Source organism: Sapajus apella, unplaced genomic scaffold (assembly GCF_009761245.1).
Source record: "Sapajus apella isolate SASKATOON/1434 unplaced genomic scaffold, GSC_monkey_1.0 scaffold70, whole genome shotgun sequence".
NCBI lineage: Eukaryota > Metazoa > Chordata > Mammalia > Primates > Cebidae > Sapajus > Sapajus apella.
The window spans coordinates 5,149,344-5,174,254 of record NW_022437010.1 but is presented as its reverse complement, the minus strand read 5'-3'; the positions used below and the strand labels follow the sequence as shown (position 1 = coordinate 5,174,254).

The 24,911-nt window shown below is 41.1% G+C and overlaps 1 protein-coding gene across 3 annotated transcripts in view; it reads right to left on the bottom strand.

Annotated features, from left to right (window-relative positions):
• The window catches only part of F13A1 (coagulation factor XIII A chain), a 164,905-nt gene that overhangs the window by 124,273 nt on the left and 15,721 nt on the right, over positions 1–24,911 (bottom strand). The window lies entirely within an intron of this gene.

Genomic DNA, 24,911 nt, shown 5'->3' with positions numbered 1-24,911 from the left:
CTCTGACTCCATCTACCTGCAGACTTCCTTTAAGAGTTCATTCTTATAAGAGGATTGTCTCTAAGGAACACAGGAATATATCATGTCTTCAGCTGAGAAGGTAAATTTCATGATGTTAATTCATTTTTCCATTTGATTCATTTGTTTTTCCCAAGGCACACCTTTCACGTTCAAAATAATCAATCTATTTCCAAATGGGCCCTGGAAGTATGACGGTGACAGCATGATGCATGTGGCAGTGCTGGAAGCATGAATACACTTGCTTTGGAAAAGGAAGCAAAACTTGTGCTAACAGTCTTAGGATGGAAAGGGAGTGTGCTGAAACCAAGAGGGAATGAGTGCCTGAATAACTCTTAGAAATACCAGGTTACCAACTGCAAAAACAAAATCCCACCACCAAAAAAGAAACAATCAAAAAGACACAGAAATCATGGATGATGGCAACTAAGAGGAGAGAAACGCATGTCCAAAAGTAAGTCATCTCTTTGAGGACTGTAGAAATCTGCCGTTTCCATTCCTAGATTGCCATCGGCAGATTACATACACATTTCAGATGTTTCCTAAAGAAAGAGAACTTCCTGGCCACGTTTATTCTGACTCAGGCAAACTTAGGAAGGGCTGGGGGGACGCTTCATGAAAACAGGCATTGAGTTTTGTTTAACTTTGTACACCCAGCAGGTTGCATGATATTTGGAATATAGTAGGTGCTCAATAAATATTTGGCAAATGGAAGCTAGGTACTTGTTAAGGTGTCTTTTCTACTTTGACTTCATTTCACTTTTCTTTCAGTGGTTCCTACAGCACTTAAACCCTTCTTTGGAGTAAGGATAAGGTGTAATTTTGTGAGATATACATGAAACCAGCATTGTGCTAGGCTCTTTGAGTGATTCAGAATAAACCATAAGGCTGTCACCTGATGCTGACCACCTGGTCCCTGGCTTTAGGAAGTGTACCACTTAGATGGTCAACCAAGGCAGGAATCTGAACATGAGGACATCCTGTCTCAAGATGATGCCAGTGGCATTCAGAGGAAGTAAGGAACACAACATGAAATTCAGAGAAAATGTGGACAGCACTGAGATAGGAGAATTTCTCCCTAAGAATGTCTTGTTTCTGTGAAAGGGGATTGTGAAGCCCCTTCAAAGAAATGTGCATGCATTTTAAACATTCCTACAGCATGCCAGGCTCTTCTGGGGATTAGCGGCCATGAGGAACACAGTGTGGAAACCTAGAGGAGGAAGTGGCTAACAGTGTCTGTGGAAGTTGAAGAAGATTCCTCAGAGAATGTGGTTTTGGAATATAATCTTAAAGGTGGACAAGGTGGGGAAGAGTCTTCCTAGCTGAGGGAATAACCGACACGGGGAATAAGGAAAGGATGGTGCATAAAGGGAATGGCAGGAAGCTCAGCAGACTGTGGCAGAGGAAGCAGCTGACCTAGGCAGGGTAAGAAGCTCCGAGACCTCCAATGCAGTGCAAATGTATTTAGAGTATGTCCTAGGGAGGGGCTGGAGATGGGACAGGCGCCATTGGAAAGCTTTAGTGGTCTGGTGAGATTGAATTTTAGAAAGATAAGTCTGTCTGCAAGATGGAAAATGGTCTTGAGGGGGACAAGGGCGGAGCAGGGAGACCAGTCAGAGGGCGCTGAAGTGCTCAGGGTGGGCATGATGGTGTCCTTGACTGACTCAAGGGAAGGTAAGTGTGAAGGTGCTGGCAGAAGCAGGAAGTAGAGGCAATAGGTTTTGGACATTGGCATTGAGTAAGGGAGCAGAGCCACCGGCAACCCCAGGTTTTGTTCATTCTTCAGACTTATTAAGTGCCTACTAGGTGCCAGGCACTGTTGGTTGTTGTTGCTGTTGTTTGTTTGTTTTTGAGACAGAGTCTTGCTCTGTCACCTAGGCCGAAGTGCAGTGGTGCAATCTTGGCTCACTGCAACCTCCGCCTCCAGGATTCAAGTGATTCTCCTGCCTCAGCCTCCAGGGTAGCTGGGACTACAGGTGTGTGTCACCACACCTGGCCAATTTTTGTTATTTTTAGTAGATACAGGGTTTTGCCATGTTGGCCAGGCTGGTCTCAAACTCCTGACCTCAAGTGATCCACCCGCCTCAGCCTCCCAAAGTGCTGGGATTACAGGCATGAGCCACCGTGCCTGGCCCCAGGTGCTGTTTTAAGTGAGATATAGTTATGAACAAAACAGTCATTCCCACTAACCCAAAGATTCCAGACTAAGCTTCAAGCATGGGCAAACATGCTGCTTTGTGAGGAGTTTTCTCCAAAAGTTAGGACCTGGTGTTGCTAACTGTGATAAAAGTTTACTCCAGGAAGCTAGTTTTCTGGAAATCCCTAACCCAGTTGGGTACTGCCTCATTTAAGAGAAGACAGGATATTTTTAGTCTTTAAGAAAAAATAACCAGCAGAAAATGTTCTACAATGTGGACATAGTTGATTACAGAGCATAACATTACGCTGCAGATTTCTTCACGTTGCTGATTCAATTCCTAAGGACCTGGAGGAACAGGAGTCAGAGAATTTGGACTTGTGTTTCCTGTTGTCCATTCAGGAACAACAACCACTGTTTGTGTCAGCAACTCCGCCTGTTGACTGGCTGGCTGATCTCAGACCTGTGGCCTGCACCCCTAGAATCCTCCGCCAGGTTCCACAGAAAGCCATGTTCCCACGCTCCTCTGCTCTCTGACTTCTAGGTAGATTTGACTAAAGAGAGGATTGGAGATAGGAGGAAGGGAGATGTCGGGATGTGTCTCCCTTGCTCTCTCTGTTTTAAGGTGAGACTCTGAGTCTCCTCCATGGCTCCAGCTCCCACTCGATGAGGCTGCTGTGCTCCAGCACCTGCTTATGGGATCTGATAGGACCTCCTCCTCTGTGTGCCTCCAGCTTCTGGTGTGGTGGCAGTTTTCTACTGTTCCTAATTCCTGAGTTGCCTCACCATGTAGCTTGCTTGGCTTCTTAGTTATTCTCTTGCCTGGGTACCCAATCACCTCCATTAAACTTCCACTGTGTACAAATCTAGAGCAGTTTCATTCCACACCCTGGACCACGCCCTGCCATGTGTCAGACATTGTGTTCATGCTCTTCTATCAGCTCTGATGTTTATGTCCATTTTATATATGGGAAGACTGAGGCTCAGGTAAGTTAAGTAAATAGATCTAGGCTACACAGCTATCAGGATGCAGAACAATCATTTGAACACAGGTCTGCTTGGTCCAGAGTTGTGGCTGGGGAGGCTAATAAATATTCTCAGTGCATCTTCCATCTGTAAAATGGCATTACAGAAGATGAGGATTAAGCAATAGTGTGCGTGAAAGGCACTTCATGAATGGAACAAATTATAATTATTCTCCTTATTATATGGTGTCTGATGGCTACAACTGCAAATAAATCTTACTAAACTTATTTTATTTTTTATTTCTGAGCATAACCACACAGATAGATAAGATGTGAGAACTAAAAGTAAAATCTTATCCCCATCCCTGCTTCCAGTCAACTGCACAGACTCTCTCTTGGCTAAGGGGGCCCCAGAGAAACCTTAAAAACTGTGTCTCAGCCATGATGGGATGAGAGGTGAGACACATTTCTTTATATTCCCTTTCGTTTTGCAGTTTAGACACAATTGAACAGAATCAATGTTAAAATAGAGATCATAAGACTGACACTGTGGCAATAAAATACCTAATTATAAACAAGACCCAAGGGTTAAGTCATGAACCCCTGCATTTAAAGAATAAACTATGTTCTCACTGCCATAGTTTTTCTGTGTGTTTTTTGTTTCTTGTCTGTGGCAGCTAAACAAGTCTGGGTCTCAAGATGAACAATGCTGAAACAATCGCAGTTCTTCCACCACCAGATGCTGACTAACTGACCCACATGCCACCAGTCACAAACTACAGCTTTGATTGGATTAGAGATTGATTTCAGCAACTTTCTCCTGGTAAGAGACTATCAACCATGGACTGGTTCTGGCCGATTTACTGAGGCTGCACACTTCAATGCATTTCTGTCCCTGCTTCACCTTTTTATGTACAGGACCTAACTGCAGTACATGTAAATGTTAAATCTCACCCCAAAGTGAACATGGGTCACATCTATTTGACCCACGCATACATGAAGAACCCCTTCATAAATGTTCATAGCTCCTCCTGTAACCTGCTGAATATGTACATTTGGCCAACCAGTTCAACACAATTACCTGTTCCATCTTCTCTTCCCTTGAACTGCCCACCTTTCAGCCTCTGCCAGAGGCTGCGCTTCTCAGCCTGTCTGGATGGTCACTCTGCAGGTTGTAACCTTTCATAAGAAACAAAGACTCCTCTCCAAATTTGTAGATTTGTGATTTTTCAATTAACAGGTACCTGCTGATGTGGCACAATTCAGGGATTTATTTCATCAACAGGTTATTTATTAAGCACCATTTAAGTGCCAGGCCCTGTTCTAGGTACTGAGAATACAGCAGTGTCAATACATAGAAGAGTCATGGAGTGTATAGTCTAGTGGGAGTAGACGGACGATAAACCAATAAATATATGCTATGTCAAATGGAGACAAGTGCTATGAAAAAAATGACTAGAGCATCTTAAGGGGACAGAGAGGGGGAGTTGGGGGTGCTAATTTGGAGACAGTGGCTAGAGAAGACATTTGAGAAGAGACTTGAGAAAAGTAAGGGAATGAGCAGTGCAAATATCAGGGGATGGGTGTTGTCAGTGCAAAGGCCCTGTGGGAGGTGGTACTTGGCATGTTTGAGGAGGCCAATGTGCCTGGAGCAGAGGACCTGTGGGAGGTGAGATGCCTAAGCAGGACAATTGGGGGACTGGGGGAGATAAGCTACCTGGGGCAAAGGGAATTGTGGGAGATGAGGTTCCTGGGGCAGAGGGAATTGTGGGAGATGAGGTGCCTGGGGCAGAGGGAATTGTGGGAGGTGGCAGTGTCTGAGTAGGGGAATTATGGGAGATGGGCAAATGCCAGGAACAGAGGGAACCACAGAAGATGAGGTCAGAGAGAGCCAGATCAAGCAGGTCCTTATAGGACATTGGATTTTATTCTGATTGAGAAAAGCAGTCACTACAAAAGAGGCATGATCTGCTTTAAGTTCTTTTTAAAAATCGCTTTGGTTGTTCTGTGAAGACTGCAGGAGAGCAATCAGTATTCCTGTGAAGATCTCTTGACCTCTCAATATTCCCCCTTTGCTTGTTGGTAATGAAAATTCTGCCAACAGAAGAGAAATTAGAAAGGATACTGAAATGTTTATATCCCTGGGAAAGGCAATGAGTTTGCTTAAATTTGTTGCACTATATACCTTTCCTAAAAGCTGGAGCTGGATGTTGGAAACAGGGAGGGAAGAGGGGGTTGGAAATAGGGAAACTTGCTCAGGGGGCATGGTATAAAAAAATGTGGCCACCGGAAGTACAAAGTTCATCTACATGACCACTATTTCTAGGGCAATTTTCAGCCCTTCTTTGGCATGAGTTTAAACAATACTTTTTTTATTCTACCAATCCATAGAGGTTAAACTCTTCAAGATCTAGAGATGTGAGGGAGAGAAATAGGTTGTTTATGTCACAAAGTCTAATTTATTGTAGCTTGCTGGATTTCATGATAATAAACCAAACTGCATACCCAGCTTTTTGCCCTGTCTGACCCCAACTGTTATACAATTCTTTCAACTGACAAAGAATGTTTTTATATTTCTTACTGACAAAGAATGTTTTCATATTTCTTGGGTTTCTGACCCCTTGTACTGGGGTCTGGAAGCCCAAGGGTTGGAGAGGGACTTCGTGGGGAGACACACTTTGCACTGAACATGAAGGTCACTGACCAGAAGCATTGCAGTTAGAGACTTTGAGAGGCATCTCTTTCATGTTCTCAATCAGCTCAGAACACATGCCATAAGAAATTCTCTCCTACAGCAACTGAATTTCTCCTAGCAAATGGCAAGTCTGTGGAGCCAAAGCACCATTTGCTCATTTGCTTGTGTTCCATCCATTATATGAACGGAACGAGACTTCTAGGTTTTACAAGAAAGACTCACTTTGTTAAAGTCACGGCAACTGACTTAAAAAATAAAGTGTCATTAGCCAACGAAGATTAAAAAGTATAGCTGAATGTCTTCCAAGCAAAATAGGCCAATTGATATTTTTGCTAAAACAGTCAATTCTTGTTAATAACTTAATGGCAACAATAACAAAAATAAGACTAAATCACTGGTAATTCTGATAAAGTGTTTGTCTTTGGGGTCTATGTGAATGCAATATATAAAAGCAAGTGTTAAGTGAATTTGCATTGCCAGAAATTAAACCAATTATTGGAAGAACAAAAATCAACATAGAAAACATTCTAAGGACTCGGGTGCAGTCCATCTACTATTAACCTACAAGTGGATATTTACAACACATACTTAATAAACATTTATTTAAACAGATGTTTACTAGTGCTTATGATGAGCAGAGTGATACCACTTAAACTGGAGGAGAGAGGGTGGTGAATGTGCTGAGACATGATACGTTTCCTGTGCTCAGTAGGTTGATAATAAAATATCCAAGTTTAGACCGCAATTTAATTGGTAATATTAATGCCATGTGAGAATAACAGAGTAAGAGTAGCAGACTGTGGGGGAAGTCACCGACTTTCTTAACTACATAACAATAAATATGGAACTCAAAGGACTGGCAAAAAGAAAGAGACACCGTTGCATTTTATTTACTCATATTTATATTTACGTGTAGGTGTTTATCTACTTACTATAGGTGTTCATTGTTACTTCATAAGTTGATTACTGCTTACATTTAAAAGCATCGCTTTATAAAAACTGTATTCAAGCCTACTTTTTGTAAATGTCGTGGAGAAACAACATGAGAGACCATGGATGCCGCTGAAACACAGGGATGTAAAGAAACAGTACTGAGGTTGGACCAGGGGAGTCTTGCCTAAGGATACCTTGTGGGAGAACAATTGTTCCTGACGTCTTCTTAAGGCCTTAAAATATATTCCAATCTTCTCTCATTTCCTCTGGTCATGTGTTCCCTACTGATTTGCCTTTAATAAAGGTCATTGCTGAGTACTTGTTGGCATTTGTGGGCTTGAAGGGGTACAATATTACCTTCCATAAGTAACACCTAATTCCAATGCTTTGGAAAATGGCAACGTGAAAGAATTTCATCTAAAACATCTGCCACTACTCAAATTCCAGAGTGCTTTAAGCATGTACCCTGGAGTTTCATACTGTTTGCAGAGTGGCTGGAGAATCCTCACTTTGGGACTCATCTGGGCTGGCCTTCCCTGGCAGCACCTGGCTACTGAACATCACATGGCTCCCCATGAAAACAGTCATTTGGCAGCTCATTCTCAGGGAACTGGTCTCAGCTAACAGTTAATGGCAAGAGTCTAATAAATTCATTTTGCTAAAATGTCTAAGAAGAGTACTGATACTTCTTACCTCCATATTTATACTTTATAGGAAATAATTCCTTCACATCTTAAATGAATCAATTGCCATAGTAGAATTCCATTCATTGCATAAAATTGGGAGAGGGCATATTCTTTACTTCACATTCTGAACACCTTGTCTTCTTGCTCAGGGATTTTACAGTCTCAATATAATTTCTAAGACCTTTCCAGATTTCAGTTCCAGTGTCAGACCAGGTATACCAGGACCAGCCATCAGATCTTTAGTATTCTGGACCATTCAGATCCAGAATAATCAGCATCTAAATTCCGCTGGTTCCTCCCTAAGGGAGGACACTAGGTGGAAGGAGCTCAGTGAAGGCGTCATTATACCTTTTATGTATCATTATACTTGATATCAAAATAATACATTTTTGTTGTTTTAAGCCTCTAAGATTATGATATTTTGTTACAACAGCAACATAAAGATAACGGAAACACAAAGCACACCGTTGGCACATTGCAAAGACTCTAAGATTATGATCTTTTGTTACAACAGCAACATAAAGATAAGGCAAACACAAAGCACACTGTTGGCACATTGCAAAGGCTCAGTAAATGGCAAGCTCAAGGATAAAACACGTATGGAGGACAAGGGTCATAAATCAGGGTCACCATAGGTACGACAGAGAGGTGACAAGAACGGTGTGTGAGATATACCTAGGTTGAATCGGGAAACACTGACAGGAGGTAAAATGGTAACGAGCACACCTAGAACCTAGATCTTGGTTTCCAAATATGACTTTCTATTAAAATGAAGCAGGGTTCTTTGGAGAACTTGTTCTCCTTAGAGAAATGGTTGTTTTCAGGGTAGGTGCAGGGAAAATTCAAAATGAGCCTGAAACATTGTACTGTGCCAGAGACTGAGGAAGGAAGGATACTGAAACCAGTTGGAACAGTTTCCAACGGGCAAAATCAAGGCTGTTTGAACATTAAATTATTTAATGATAATAAAAGATTTAAGTAACCTATTTAATTAAAAGAGAAAATCAGGATTCATCCTGGTATTAATCAGTCATTCTATCAACAATAATTTTGGTGATAAATGGGATTTTATAGTCTCAAGATAATTTCCCATTAAGTACTTATTAACTATAAAAGGAACAAAGAGTAACTTTACAGGGGCAACCCCAACAATCACCTCTGTGTTGGGCTCTGTGATATTCTGCTGAAGGCACCTTTGAAAATGACAGACAGGCTTATACTCAGCTGCTAGGAGTGATGGCAGGGTCCTCAGTGGGTCAGCCCTCCTTGGGCATTGCCTTACGAGAAGAAAACTGGCTCATCCGGGGCCACACCTCATTCCAGGGGTGGCTCACATCCAGTGACTGATCACTACGGAGGAACAAAGCCTTGTCCCTTTCTTCCCATCTCTGGAGAACTCTGAAGAGCCATCTCAGCTCAAGAGTTTAACACAGTGTCAGCTGAGGCCTTTGGTGTGACTGCATTACAGCCTGACTCCCCCACTGGCCAATACTGCTACCTTCCATAGGAGTTGATCCCAAGAGCACTCCCTAATCAACTGCTTGCATGCTAATTTCACAGTCAACTTCCTGGGTACTCAACCTTTGGCACCAACTTAATCCAGTGGTTAAGTTAACATCATCAGCAACAGGATCTGTAAAAGTTATGTGCAACCAGGTAGGAGGCACTGAGAAGAACATAGAATCATTTCTATAATCTTCCTGTGAAAGATGTGTGACTTGATTTTAACCATGAAGAAACATCAGTCAAACCCAAATGGAGAGGCATTCTTAAAATCACTGCCTTGTAATGTTCAAACACGTCAAATCATGAAAGTCAAAGCAAGATTATTTATCTGTTCCAAATTAAAGAAAACTAAAGACATGAGACATGACATCTAAATATAACATGTGATCCTGGATTAGCTCCTCCTGCTATAAGTGACATTACTGAACAACTGGAAAAACTCAAATGTGTTCTAAAGATGAGACTACATAAAATATCAGTGTTAATTTCCTTATTTTGATGGTTGTATAGAATAATGTCTTTGCTCATAGGAAACACACACTAAAGTATTCAGGGATGATGAGACATCAGATTGACAGCTGTAATGGTTCTGGGAAAAAGTTCTTTGTATGGTTTGTCTTGTCAATTTTCTGTAAAGAGGAGTTTGTTTCAAAATTTTAAAAGCCTTTTAAACCACAACAATACATGTACTACCCAATTTTTGTACAATTATCCTGTGTATCCATGTCCTTCCTTTTTTTTTTTTTTTAAGACAGAGTCCCAGTCACCAGGCTGAAGCATGATCTTGGCTCACTGCAACCTGTCCAGGTCCTGGGTCCTGGTTCCTGGGTTCAAGTGATCCTCCTGCCTCAGCCTCCCGAGAGGCTGGGACTACAAGTTCACGCCATCACACCCAGCTAATTACTGTATTTTTAGTAGAGGCAGGGTTTCACTGTGTTGGCCAGGATGGTCTCGATCTATTGACTTCATGATCCACCTGCCTCAGCCTCCCAAAGTGCTGGGATGACAGGAGTGAGCCACCGCAATTGGCCTTTTTTTCCCCCCTTAGTGATGTAGGTTTTTAAGTATATTAAGAGGAACTTTTGAGCTTTCTTTGTTTGGAGTGCCAATATCAATTCTTCAAAAGTACATGCTAAAGGATATTCTAAGGGATACCCTCCTACCTTCCTGGTTTCCCTACCCTTGGCAACATCCTATGTCTAACAAAAGACACAAAGTGGCCTTTCCCCTCAAGAAACATCAGCTGTAAGAAAAGATAGAACTAACTGGTGAGGAGCAGAACAGCAGTGAAGTGTTCCACCCATTGCATAACAATAAAAATAAATCCAGAGGCTGGAAAAATCAACTTGCAAGGGATTACTTAGTGAGTCATTGAAGCAATAATTGAGCACCACAAGGCCAGGTTTACCATCTCATATAAATCTAAGGGAAAAAGGCCGAGAGCAAAAAGATTTGCTTCTCACTTCCGAAGATGATTACCTTACGCTTGCACTTTCAGTCATCAGCACTGTGATTTTTTTTTTCCTGAAATGTTGTCATGATGGCTACAAACACAAGCAGTGTCTTTATGAATCATCTTTATTTTTAAAATTTGGCTAACACTCCACTCAAGTGTCTTTGACATGTTTAAAGCAATTTGTTTCACAAATATGAAAGTTAGAAAAGGTTGGAATGCTGGAAATGAAGTAATGGAGATAGTGTGTCATTTTCTATCACTTAGAAATATACTGCACAAATAGAAAAGCTGTTTGATGGAAAATGCCACAGCAGCTGTCTCCACGACTTCATTTCCGTCATTTTAGTCACAGAAACATAAGGTTTTCTTCCTCTTTTTGTAAAAGTGATTGCTTTAATGCAAAAGGTTCCTGTCCACCCTAAACACTAACCAAGCAGTAACAGCGAACTGATTCCATATGGGGAACACATTGTTCATGGGCCTGTCCGATGGGCCTTTCCTGCCGTTGCAAGCCCCATACAACTCCAGAGCCTTGAAACTGAGTGGTGCCCAAACTCCAAATATGGCCAGAAACTCGATTCAGGGAAGGATTTCTTTCTCACTAGAAGCTTGTATGCATCAGCAGTGCAATAAGCTTCTGGACTACCAAGAATGCCATCCTCCTTGCCTGGAGGGTATATACTTCCCAGCCCTATTGGAATACTTTCAGTTCCCCAAGAGCCATCTCAAGATCTACCTGTCCTTTTCTGAGATTTTACACTTCAATTCTAGCTGATCATCTTGCTCTTGGCTGCCCAGAGTCACTTCTGCCAGCCGTGTCACGCATTTCTGGAAGGCAACTGTGTCCGTACAGCCCTTGATTATATACTCTATGACTATGTTCATTGTTTGTGGAATTCTTGTCACTCCAACTATAGTAAGTGCTTTAAAGACAGAGATGGTCAACGGTTTGAAACCCTGTTTCTTACTAAAAATACACACACACAAAAATTAGCTGGGCATGGTGGTGGGCTCCTGTAATCCCAGCTACTCTGAAGGCTGAGGCACGAGAAATACTTGAACCAGGGAGGCAGAGGTTGCAGTGAGCTGAGATTGCACCACTGCACTCCAGCCTAGGCCACAGGGCAAGAATCCATCTCAAAGAAACAAAAAACAAACAAAAACAGAGATGGGGTCTTTCATTCTTCTTAAATTCCCTACGGGATGTCACAAAGTGCTGGACACAGCAGAGGTTTCTGCATCAGAAATTCATTGAACCAGACATGGGACAAGATATTAAAACGGTTTGTAAACAGAAATTAAAAGGAAATAGACAGGGAAGTTAAAGAAGTGCAAAACCTCCAACAGTGCAGAGAAGGAGTATCCCAATGGTTAAGCTAGGCTTTGGCCAGAGGTGGGAGCACATTTAGAAGATCCAGCCCCAGCTTCTTGAAGGCTAAAGAAATACTCATGAACAGACACAAAAACTGTCAGACCCACTTCCCAAGGGTAACTCCCATTACTCCTCTAACAAATGAGTAAATACCTATGCTACAGTAGGTACCTAGTCAGGTGTCAGCAGGGGAGGAGAGGGCTTCCCCCGCTACACCCACACCAGAAATGTCAGGTAACCATCAGGTGATGGTCAGGCAATTGTTATACTGTCTCTCTAAAATAGTAATTGGTCCCAGAGAGTGCCAGGGATGGGCAGTCTTGCAATAAACAGGAATACCTGAAACTGGTGATCAGCAGCTTCCCAATAAGACCTCAAGAAATGGGCGATTGAGCGCAAGCATGCGCACTGAGACAAAATGGCGGAATTTAATCAGTATATGAGCTTCCTCTAGGAACACTTAACTGGTAAGAAAAAAATGCCTCAAGTGACCACGAGTACAACACTAGTAAACACGCTGTGCATGCTCCCCTTCAAAGCACTAGCAGACCACTGCACACATAGATAGCCTGCCTAAGGGAAGAATCACAGGAGAAGGGATGCAAGACCCCAGAAGTATACCAACAGATAAAACCCTAAGTCACCCGGGTGCGGTGGCTCACGCCTGTAATCCCAGCATTTTGGGAGGCTTGAGGTGAGGAGTTTGAGACCAGCCTGGTCAACATGGTGAAACCCTGTCTCTACTAAAAATACAAAAATTAGTCGAGTGTTGTGGCACGTGCCTGTAATCCCAACTACTCAGGAGGCTGAGGCAGGAGAATCACTTGAACCTAGGAAGTGGAGGTTGCAGTGAGCCGAGATTGCACCGCTCCACTCCAGCCTGGGTGATAGAGCAAGACGCTGTCTCAACAAACGAACAAAAACCCCAAGTCAAAGTCAAACTGTGCATTTGTCTTTCAAGTTACCCACTTGGCCCTTTGTCAAGTGTACTTTCCTTCCTTTCATTCCTGTTCTAAAGCTTTTGAATAAACTTTCACTCCTGCTCTAAAACTGGCCCATCTCTCCTTCTGCTTTATGAGGAGATAAGAATTGAAGTTGCTATAGACCCGTATGGACGGATTCACGGCTGCTAACAGACTTTGGTGCCGTGGGACTCCAATGCATTTGCTGCCACTGACACCTAGACATGCATCCATCCACAGGACAGTTGGGTATGTGTGCATGAGAGACAGAGAGCAAGAGCAAGATAGAAACAGACAGACCGAGAGGGAAAGTAATAGAAATCGTAAGAAACAAGAGAAAAGATTGGAAAAGAGGCTGAGATATTGAGAAGAAAGAGAAGGTGAAGAGGGTAGCAGGAGAGAGGTAGACCTATTTATAGCCTGTCTTATGGTTGTGTAATACCTGTCTGACTCTGGCTGCTATCACAGTAGCATTTTATGAAGGTTATCCTTCCTTAAGGAATACCGTTAAGAATTTAGCTTTCCTACAGAGTTGCAATATTGAAAATAAGGCTGGTAATTGGGTCATCTTATTAGGAAGCCACTATCACAAAGCAGTTCAAAGAGCTTCCAGTTATTCCCTCATCAATCCTTAAACATTCTGCTGGAGTAACTGGAGGGCACAGATGAAGAATATTTAGTCCCCTTGGATCTTTTCTTCAGTGGGTTTAATTTCACATGCATGCTCTCTTCTTAGATTGGAGACTCGAGAGCAAGGTATTACAGTGGACACATCTGTCTTCATTAAATACTTTTTCCCCACCTTTTTCACCCCTTGTTTCACATGCTGCGAGAATGTCTTAGAATTTATGTGGAAAAGCCAGGAAATGACCACAGGCCATCCTCTCTGAGTTCAGACCAGAACTTTCTGGTGGAGTACAGTTTCAATTATGTGGGTGCAAATGAGCCACATTTATGAATTCTTGTAAGTGAAAGCGGTCATTGTAAGACACAAGTGTGAAGACAGAGAGAAAAGCCATAGGAGCAGGGGTGAAGGCAAATTAGGGGAATAGGAAAGAGAGGGGAGAAAGCAGAGGAGGCAGCCAGGGAGGAGGTGTTTGCGAGTGTTCTGTGTTCTCATTCCAAAACCTCCACGAGTGCTCTGTACAGCACCCTTGACGTGACAAAGACATTGGTGACTCTGTTTCCCTAGGGACCCAAGCTTCGCTCAGAAACTCCGGCTCTACAGACGTGATATGAACGACAGTGCAGGGCTGAGGAAGCACATGGTAAAGTCTCTGGCACCAGAATACGGATAGCAGTCCCACCTACTTTGAGATTAAACTGTTTCTGTCACTTCAGCTAGAACTTGTGGGCAAATAATTCCAGGCAGAACTTGGCCAGTGGGTTGTCAGGGCCCCTATTTGACTAATGAAGCTGACAGAATGGATGCCACAAGGACACTGGGTATTTTTGTTGAGAGGCTCAGTGATGGTTGTCTTTGCCACCTGGAGACAAAAGACGTGAGAGCAGTGCCCTCCTATTTGCTTTTGGAAGCATTTTCTTTGTGTGTGTATAGATTGTTTTTTAAACGGACAATCATTTATGGGGAATTCATTGGGATACAAAGTGAAGTTTTGATTTATGTACACATCGTAGAAAGATTCAATCAGCTAATTAACATGTTTGTCACCTTACATAGTTACCTTTCTTTTCTCTGTACATTGAAAAAAGGAAGTTAACTATGGTGAAGAATTAAAAATCTATTATTTTAGCAATTTTGAAATATACAATACATTATTTTAAACTATGGTCACCAATCTGCGTGATAGAGCACTAAAACTTACTCTTCTAGTCTAACTGAGACTTTATACCCACTGACCAACATTTCCTCTTTCCTCATTCCTTGACCCCAAGCCCCAGTCTCTGGTAACCACCTTTCTAGTCCGTTTTATGAGACTGACTTTTTCAGATTCCACATATAAGTGAGATCATACAGTATTCGTCTTTCTATGCCTCGTTTATTTCAGTTAGCATAATTCTCTCCAGTTCTATCCTTGTTGTGAATGGCAGAATTTTCCTTCTATTAAGGGCTGTAGAGCACTCCATTGCATCTATACACCATATTTTCTTTATCCATTTGTTAGGTTGCTTTCATATCTTGGCTATTGTGAGCAGTGCTGAAATGAACATAGGACTACATACATCTTTTCAACATACTGATTTCAATTTTCTTTAGATATATACCCAGAAGTGAGGTTGCTGGGTCATATGGTAACTCTATTGCTAGTTTTGTGAGGAACCACCACACTACTTTCCAAAATAGCTGCATTAATTTACATTCCCACCAATAGGGTACAGGGTTCTCTATTCCTCGCATTCTTGCCAAGGCTTGTTATCATTCTCTTTGGTAATAACAACTCTAACAGGTATGAGGTGGCACCTCATTGTGGTTTTAATTTTCATTTCTCTGATGATTAGAGGTGTTGAGCATTTTTCCATAAGCTTATTGGTGTCTTCTTTTGAGAAATATCTATTCAGATCCATTGCTGACAACCTGGGGTAAATCAATCACCAAGAACATTGGTTTCCGTGTTTTAGTGAGGTTTATTTCTACCTTCCCTGCCTCCCAGTTTACTGTGAGAATAAAAAAATTGCTGTCATGTACATTATCTCCTTTAACCCATAAATGGCTGTTTAAAATAAATATTGTAGTCCCTATTTTCAGGTGAGGAAACAGTAATGCTGTGGGGGTGGGTGGGGTGGGGTGAAGCAATTCTGTCATTGCTATTCATGGTGGAGCTTGGGTTCTGATTGGGCACTGCCTGAGTCCAAGCGTCAAAAATACCCTCCTTCCCCACCAAAAAGGGCTTTATTTTGCCCTTTTATCACATGAGATGTCATCCCTGAGATGACCTACAAATGGCAGAGGGCCAGCCACTGGGGCACATTGTTAGTCCTCAGACCAGAGTGTGTTACTTCACTACAGGTGAGTCTCATCTTACTATGCAAATACACACACACACACACACACACACACACACACACACACACACATTTTACTACTTCTAGTTATAAAGGTAAACATAAGTTCCTTTGGAGGAAAAAAAGAGGGGAAAATCATATAAACTCATGCAGCATCCATTTATCCTATCATTTATTAGTGAGAATGTTTTCCCCTTGAGTCTCTTACTAATGTCCTGAAAAAACCTTGGTCCTCCAATTTATCTTCCACACTTCTTCTATAGTAATCTAAAAAGTAAGAAAAAATCAGATCTTAATACTGTGCTTAAAATGCGTCTCTAGAGGCTTCTGGCTATTTATAGAATTACATCAAAACTTCTTATCAAGTCATACAAAGTCATCAGTATGCTTCCAAAATGTCATGCTCCACTGAACTTTTCTGTTTTCTTTTTCTAGAATGTATACGTTTTCCATTCCTCTGGGTCAATCCCTATTCATTTTTTGAGACCCACCTCAAATAGCTCTTTCTGGGGGATTCTTTCAACTATTCTTGCCATCAGTCACTCCTTCCAAGGTGCCTTCTAAGCATTTTGTTCAAGAGGCTCGCATTGAATGCAGCCTTTTCTACTCAGACTGTCCCCTCTGGAGGCAAGGGATGAACATATCTTACTATTCTAATCCCAGTACAGTGCTTTGTGAATACAAAGTATTCGATAAGAGTTCAGTAAACACATTCAAGAAAAAAAAGGCTTTATGGTTAAAAGAAGCCAAATAAATATCTAAAAAATATATATATAAACATACAAAAGGATTTCTTAACAATTATTTTTGAAAAGTTACTGAATATGAATGCCAAATCGATAGCTTTTTCAATGTTTGCATAAAATCTTAAACATCAAAAAGAAAAAAAATTGGATATAAAGTTATCACAACACATAGACTACAGATCTGCTCAAATTCTGTTGTCCACCTGCCTCAGTGTTCTATGGAATGGAGGCAATATGTGTCTATAGTTCAGCATTTCCTAGAATGAGTTCTGCACTTTATTAGATGGTATTATAAAAATAAAAATGTTGTAGGGCAGTGTTTATAGTAGAACAATTTTGGGAATCATTGGGCTAAACAAGATTCATTTTTTGACTGCGTGTCTACTCACAGCCTTTTATATATTAATGTGTGTTGGGCCTCTATGAGAAGAGACACAAAACACAGCATGATCCAAATGTATTTGATGACGGAACCTTTTTTCCCCCCAAGGAGCATCTCACATGACAGGTGTTCATAGAGAACGCACTCTGGGAAACACTGTCCTACTTTCTTAGATGCCATTATTAGTAACTTCACAGAGACGCTTAAAAATAAACACGTTGATCATCAATGCAGAAGCCCATAGGAGCAAAAATCTGAAATGACATTCTATATAAATGTTCCTTCAAAATGATGAAATAGGCTGTCTATTTTCACCAAAATGCAGCATAAAATAGTTGAAAAAGTATAGGCTAAGAAATGGTTCTCTACACTTTACAAGCTGCATAATTTGGGGCAAGACATTTCTCAATAGAGAAACTCTGTCACGTAGGTGAAAATCACACATCAGCATGATGGTTTTACCTAGACTTTCTGAAACAAAAATCCATGGGAAGACATAGTCTTAAAGGATATGGGTGATGTTTTCAGATATAAGGGTATTCCTCTGCCCCCCTAAGACCCTGCAGCACCTGCTCACTACCTACATCTTTGAATAACTTGACATTGTCAGGCACGAGGCTTTAGTTCATACTTCTCCACCTACGGCATTCACATTCTCCCTCACCTGTTTGTTGACACCCTTGGAAGATGAGGGCTTTTTCTTCCTACTCAGCCCCTCACCTGTGCCCCTGTCCTCTATGCTTCCACCTGGTCCAGGATTCTCCTCCAGTACTTCCTGAATCTTCAGAATTCTTCCTCTACTGGTTCTTTCCTATCCGCCTGCTACACATTCCAGTCCCTCCAATCCTGAAACAAATACCCAAATCAAAACACCCCTCCTCTCATCTCTAGCTACCACCCAACTTTTCTTTTCCTCTCCTTCAAATTTCTTTAAAGATTCATCAAAATCGACTACACCCATTTCCTCATATCCTTGACTTTCAGACCATTAAAATTTGGAATCTTCCCAGTTCAACCAGTGTCCCCCTAACTGTTGACTCCAGTGGGAAGTTCTTACCTCACTGCATCTCCCACTTATATTTGATAACATTGATCATTCTTTCCTCTGTAAACACACAACTGTCCTGGATTTAGTGACACTGCACTCCCCTTGTTTTCTTTCTGTTTATCTGGTCATTTGGTCTATGTTTCCTCCAGGGGCTCTAGTTTCTGGACTGACCCTTTAGGAGTTATTTTCCCCAGGGCAACCTTCAGTCCACTGCTGACTCGATTTTCCATTTTCTGCCCATGTATATATGATATCCAAATTTTAATCTGTCCAACCCAGCCCTCCTCCACTAAGCTTCAGACTCATATCATCTATCGGACAGGTTTACCTGAAAGTCCCCCAAGTAATTCACATTCACCAGTTCAAACAGAATCACATTCATATTTCCACCATCTCCTTGGTGGAGGTAGTAAGTATTGTGATTAGAAGAGGCTGCCTGGGTTTGAATTGAGGTCCCAGCACTTTCCAGGTGTGACCTGGGGTAAATTAATTAATCCTTTGAGCCCTTATCTCATGTGAAAAATGGAGATGGCCCTAGTCCAATGCCCAGAGGGTTGCTTGAACAATTAAATGGGAAGCACACAGCACCTCTGCACAGCAGCAGTGCCAGTGAGTTATCAATGAAGCCGCTACCACCATTATCATTTTCCACACCTGATTTTTTCTCTCTGGAATCCCTGCTGCGTATCTCATTTGGAAGTGCTAGCATCTGTCATGATAGTCACATAAGCCAGCTACCTGGAAGTTGACCTTGACCCTCCTCCCTTTCACCCCTCACAGACTACCAAACACAAGTCCTGCAGATTTTGTCTCCTAAATATTCTCAAATCCCATCGCTCCTGTCCATGTCTACAACGGCAGCCATAACCCAGGCTCTCATCTTCTCTTCTCTGATCATCTCCTCTCCAGTCTTGAATTCCCCTGATTCCTTGAAGTGGGCCAGAGCAAACTATCTTAAATGAGAATCGTCCATGTCACTCCTACCCTGAAAACACATCAGCCAACACCCCAGCTGTCTTTTGATAAATGCTACTCAAGAAATAAGTGAAATAGAAACGCCGAAGTGTTATATGACATTTCCATGTTTAATGGGGTTCATGATGCAGAACATGTGCAATTGATCCAGTCCTGGAAATGCTTGAGCACATGATGAACAACCTGCCTCAACGCTGCCGGCATTAGGACAGCACTTTAATACTCACAGGATGGCCCAGCTGGGAGGGATGCCCAGCATACATCACTGCGGGTCCACCACCACCCACTTTCATCATTCTCCTTTCCCTCTCCTCTGAAGAGACTGGAAAAGGGAATACTTTCACAGCTTCCCTTACAGCTAAGGGTAGCAAATGAGACATAAATTGTTGCTGGAAGCACCCAGGGAAAGCTTTTGTTTTGCTGATAAGAGGGGTAGGTCTTGCTAATGCCATCCTTCTCCTCATCTTTCTGCTGTAACCAGAAATGTGAAGCTTGAATCTGCGAGGGCCATCATAGAATTGAGGGAAACATCAGGAGAATCTCCAAAGCACTCAACACCCCCAGGTTCCTGTGGCTGAACTCCAGGGAGAAGGAAATTTGCTCAGGGGCCTATTGTCACTTCGGAAGGCTCTTCACATAGTGAAACCTCTGCTGTTTGAGCTGATAAGAAATACAGCTTGGGATTTCTTCCCCAACTGGGTATCAAAGAAGCAGGGGCCCATGTCAAAGTAACAGCAAATTAACACCACAAGCTGTTCCCAAGCTTTCACAGCCTCAGCCACAGGTTAGTAAAACCTGTGATTAGTGCTCTGCTCCCAGCCTTTCAGGATTTGCAGGGCTGTAGGCTCAGAAGTGAGAGGGAGAGAAGGCCCTGCAGACTCCCAAGACATTTTTAAGCCACACCCACCTCCTCAGATTCATTAACACCTCCCACCTAACTCACAGAGATAGCTGTTGCTCTGCCAGCAACTAATGAATGCAGTTATCGAAGCACAAAGACCCCTGCAGCACAGCGCATCAAGCCCTGGCCAGGTAAGGCACTAGCTCTTGAGTTCACCTTTTCTACTCAGAGCCCAGCACATCATCCAAAACACCCTATTTATTTAAATATTTTAAAAGAGGGAAGGAGGGAGGAAAGGAGGGAGGGAAGGAGGGAAGAAAGGAGGGAAGGAAAAAGGGCAGGAAGAAAGGAAGGAAGGAGGGAGGGAGGGAGGGAGGGAGGGAGGGAGGGAGGGAGGGAAGGAAATTGGTTAGAAGGCAGAATGACATGAATAAATCCCATGACCCAGGTTCTGAGAACAGCAACATAGGAAAACTCCGGTGTACTAACACATCTCAGCTTATCTCCTATACAGGCACAGGGAATGAGAAAGCAACTGCAACAAAGAACTGAATACAAATTGGAAGCAGTTAAATGTAAAGCTATCTTTCTGTATTTTAATATAATAATAGCTTGCTTTATGAAACAGCTGTTTTTTAATCTATGTAACAAATCTTCACATGTACCCCTGAACCTAAAATAAAAGTTAAAAACAAAGTATATAGTGAGTGTGATGGTTAATACCGGACTCAACTTGATTGGATTGAAGGATAAAAGTATTAATCCTGGGTGTTGCCAAAGGAGATTAACATTTGAGTCACAGGGCTGGGGAAGGTGGATCCACCCTAATCTGGTGGGCAAAAGCTAATCAGCTTCCGGCAAATATAAAGCAGGCAGAACAATGTGAAAAGGAGAGACAGGGTCTCACCTCCCAGCCTACATGCTGGATGCTTCCTACCCTCGAACATCAGACTCCAAGTTCTTCAGTTTGGGGACTTGGACTGGCTCTCCTTGCCTCTCAGCTTGCAGACAGCCTATTGTAGGACCTTGTGATCATGTAAGTTAACACTTAAATAAACTCCCCTTTACACACGCGCGCACACACACACACCCCTTATTCGTTCTGTCCCTCAACAGAACCCTGATTAATAGAGTGAGTAAGGAAGGGTAAGTCAATTGTTGTTGGTAAGCCTCTGGTTATAAACACTCTTAAAGATGTACTGGTAAAGAGTCCTTTATGTGCCCTTTATTTTTAACAAAGTATTTATTGTCTTTTCTGTTTTTTTTTTTTAATTTATGTTAAAATTTGGTTCACTTTTAATAGTACATGACATCTCAAATGTTTAGACATTTAGTTGATTGTAAAACACTAACTAAAATGAATCTTCTCTTGAAACAGCATTGCCAGATTTTAAAAAATGAATAGAAATTATATTCTTTTTCTGTTTTTTAAACTATTTTTACATTCTGAGTTTCTGGAAATTGAGGTGCACCTGCATATAGAAACCTTTGCACTTAATGTAATTTCTAGTTCACATTCTATACTTGTCTCTTCTCATTATAGCAACTACCCTTAAAATCTAATTTCCTTGGCTTTATTCAGTCCTATTGGAACAGGCACTGCATTTTAAGAGAATTATTTCCCCAGCAATGTTCTTTTTTTTTTTTTCCAGTCTTAGAACTATGGAGGGAGGAAGTTGAGGCTGTCATTCAACTTCCTGAATTACATGAGATGCGGAAAGGACTCTGTTCAAGATAAATCCTCTACCATGGGTCTTTCAAGGCTGCTTTGAAGTGGGCTTTTCTACACTGAATAGTAGAGTGTGGAATTTTAGGCACTATAGGCCAAATACATGTGGCATATAATGGGCCACACATATTGGAATACAGCTTAACTCTGAACGTACACATCATGGGCTCTGAAAGGTTTAGAACACATGTTGGTTTAAAAAATACGCAGATTTTATCTCAAAGTCAAATTAGCTATGCCTTTCCTCCTCTTTTATTGAGGGAACAAAAGTAATACTATTTCTTATGTAAAAAAGAAAAGAAGACTTAAAATGTGGACTATAGCGGATGCTGTGGTGTGCTGCCTGGACCTTTCCGGTTGTTGGGAGTGTTGGTGGCTGACAGTTCTCATTCATTTTGTTACTTTCAGGGGTCAGCCATAGGGAACCAAGTACACCAAGGAAAAAACCTCAGTCAAGGTATAAAAGATATAAAAGGCCCATGCCCTTGGCTCAAGTCAAGACAACTCCGAAGATCCATCCCATAGCTAGAGCTCGCCTTGAGATCCGTGGGGGCCATGTCTGCACTTTGGTTCAACTCCTCCCTCTGCCCAACACTGATTCCTCCACTCTCTTGCAGATGTTGATCCTGAGAGATCTCCCCAGCAAACTTTCTGCACACAAGTCTTCTTCTCAGAGTTTGCTTCCTAGTAACCCAATCTAAGGCATTCATCTTACCATTTTTTCTAAGACTTCCATTATCACAATTATTTTCTGAATGGTCTCAGACCTCAGACAAGTCCAGCTCAGAGCTGAAGCTTCCCTCTACTCTTCACCCCACCCTAAATATTTGACTACAAAGATGGAGATAAAAATTCCCTCATAATTTCAGCAGAACTGTGGTTCAGAGCTTCAAACATGTATTTGTTGTCATGCATGGGATACAATACATTGCTAGGCAGGCGATTTTGTCATTGTGTGGACATCATAGAAACAAAGATGGTACAGCCTACTACACACCTAGGCTATTTGGCAGAGCAGAGCCTATTACTGTTAGGCTACAAACCCGTAGTGTGTTTTACTGTACTGAATATAGCACTGCAGGCAATTGTAACACAATGGTAAGTATTTACATAGAAACATAGAAACATTTCTATATAAACATAGGAAAAGTAGAGTAAAAATGCAGTATAAAAAGTAAAAAATGGTACACCTGCATAGGACACTTACCATGAATGGAGCCTGTAGGACTGGAAATTATTCTGGGTGAGTGGTAAGTGAACGTGAAGGCCTAGGGCATTACTGCATGCTACTGTAGACTTTATAATCACTATAAACTTAGGCTACAAAACATGTTTAAAGAATAAGTGATCACGCTATTACATTGTAACAGCTATGACATCACTAGGTGATAGGAATTTTTTAGCTCCATTTTAATCTCATAAGATCACTTATGCACGATCTGTCATTGACTGAAATGTTGTTACGTAGCACATGACTGTACACGGGTTTTGTTTTCTTCTACAGTGTCAGAGTTTAGTCTGTAAAGTTTCCTCACAAAATTGCCTTGTGAGATATTTATTTTTTGCATTAATACTCATTCCATCTGAAAATTACTACCATATATGGGATAAGATGAGGGTCAATTTTTAAATTTTCTTCCAGTTGGAGAGCCAGTTGTTCCAGCATCATTAATTTAAAACCAAACAAGCAAATAAACAAAATCTCATATGCTTTTCTTACTTCATGAAACCAACAATCATATTATCTCACACACTGAAATCCATTTTCTCTATTGTGTCGTATTAAATATTCTTCATAGTATTTTCTGATAGCTGCTTCCTATAGAAAATATTCTTACTTATTTCTTTGTATGATTTCTATGATTATCACCAGGTAATTATTATTTCAAATGAACTTTAATATTATTTTATACAAGTCCATAAAACCAAAACCAAAGCCAAAAACAGCTCAAAACTCCATTGGCATTCTAATTGGAAATGCATTAAATGTGCATATTAATTTTGGGAGGCTTTTAAAAATTGACAATAACAATATGTTTACGGGGTTTTGTGATGTGCCTTTTTGATCAATATGTGATGTTTTGATCAAAACATACATTGTGGATTGATTAATGCAAGCTAATTAACATATGCACCCCTTCACATACCATTTCTTTGTGGTGAGAATATTTAAAATCTACTCTCTTAGTAATCTGGAAGTATATATTACTGTTAACTGTAGACACCATGCTGTGGAACAGGTCACTAAAACTCATTCCTTCTATCTAACTGAAATTTTGCATTCTTGGACCAACACCTTGGGAGATTAAAAATATATACAGAAAGACTTCCCACCCAAGAACATGTCTGACTCCTCATTGGTTTCTTTTTATTAGGATTTAATACCTGCTTTATATAGGTTGTGTGTTCGGGTTTTTAAAGTTTAGTCCTACAGTTTATAGTTTTGGTCATGTGAAATTTTTTTTATTTCTAGGTGCTTAGTGCCAGAGAAGATAAAAGCTACTTATTTTTTATATATTTATCTTCTATCTAGCTATCTTACAAAGTTTATTAATACAGTGCTTTTTTTCCCTTGAATCTCTTGGGTTTTCTACATACACAATCATAGTATCAGCAAATACATAGTTTTATCTGTTAGTTTCCAGTATTTATAGCAGGCATATCTCTTACATTGTTCATTGGCTAAAACCTTTAAAGCAATTCTTTTTAAAAAGGAAATGATGATAACAGGCATTTCTTTCTAATTTCTGATTATGATGAAATTTGTTAACATTTTTCACTTAGGATATCAAAAGTTGTTGTTTTGATGTAAACAGTCTTTATTATCATTAAGGTGTTTTCTTCTAAATTTTTTCCCTTCAACTCATTTTCTAAAACTGAGTGCTGAATTCCATCATGTACTTTTCGTGACTACTAATTTGATTTCCTATTTTTTTTTCTTTAATGTGTGCATAGGATTATACGGGCAGATTTCCTATGTTGTGCCACTGTTGCTTCTGTGTGTGTGTATTTCCTTGATAATCTCATAAATTCCTACAGAAATGTTTACCAAAATGTGTCAAATGTTAATAGGGATAACTTAATAAAAGAGTTCCATGATCAAATTAATTTAAGAAGCACCAGACCAAAGTTAAATGGCCCTTCCCCAATACTTTAAAGCTAATGGCATTGTTAATCTTCAAGAGGAGATTAAAGGCTGGGCATGGTGTCTCACGCTTGTAATCCTAGCACTTTGGGAGGCTGAGGCAGGTGCATCACTTGAGGTCAGGAGTGCCAGACCAGCCTGGACAAGATGGCGAAACTCTGCCTCTACCACAAATACATAAAATTACTGGGTGTGGTGGTGCGCGCCTGTGGTCCCAGCTACTCCAGAGGCCCAGAATCAGTTGAACCTGGGAGGTAGAGGTTGCAGTGAGCTGAGATCGCAATACTTTTCCAGCCTAGATGACAGAGCAAGACTCTATCTCAAAAAAAAAAAAAAAAAAAAAAAAAAAAG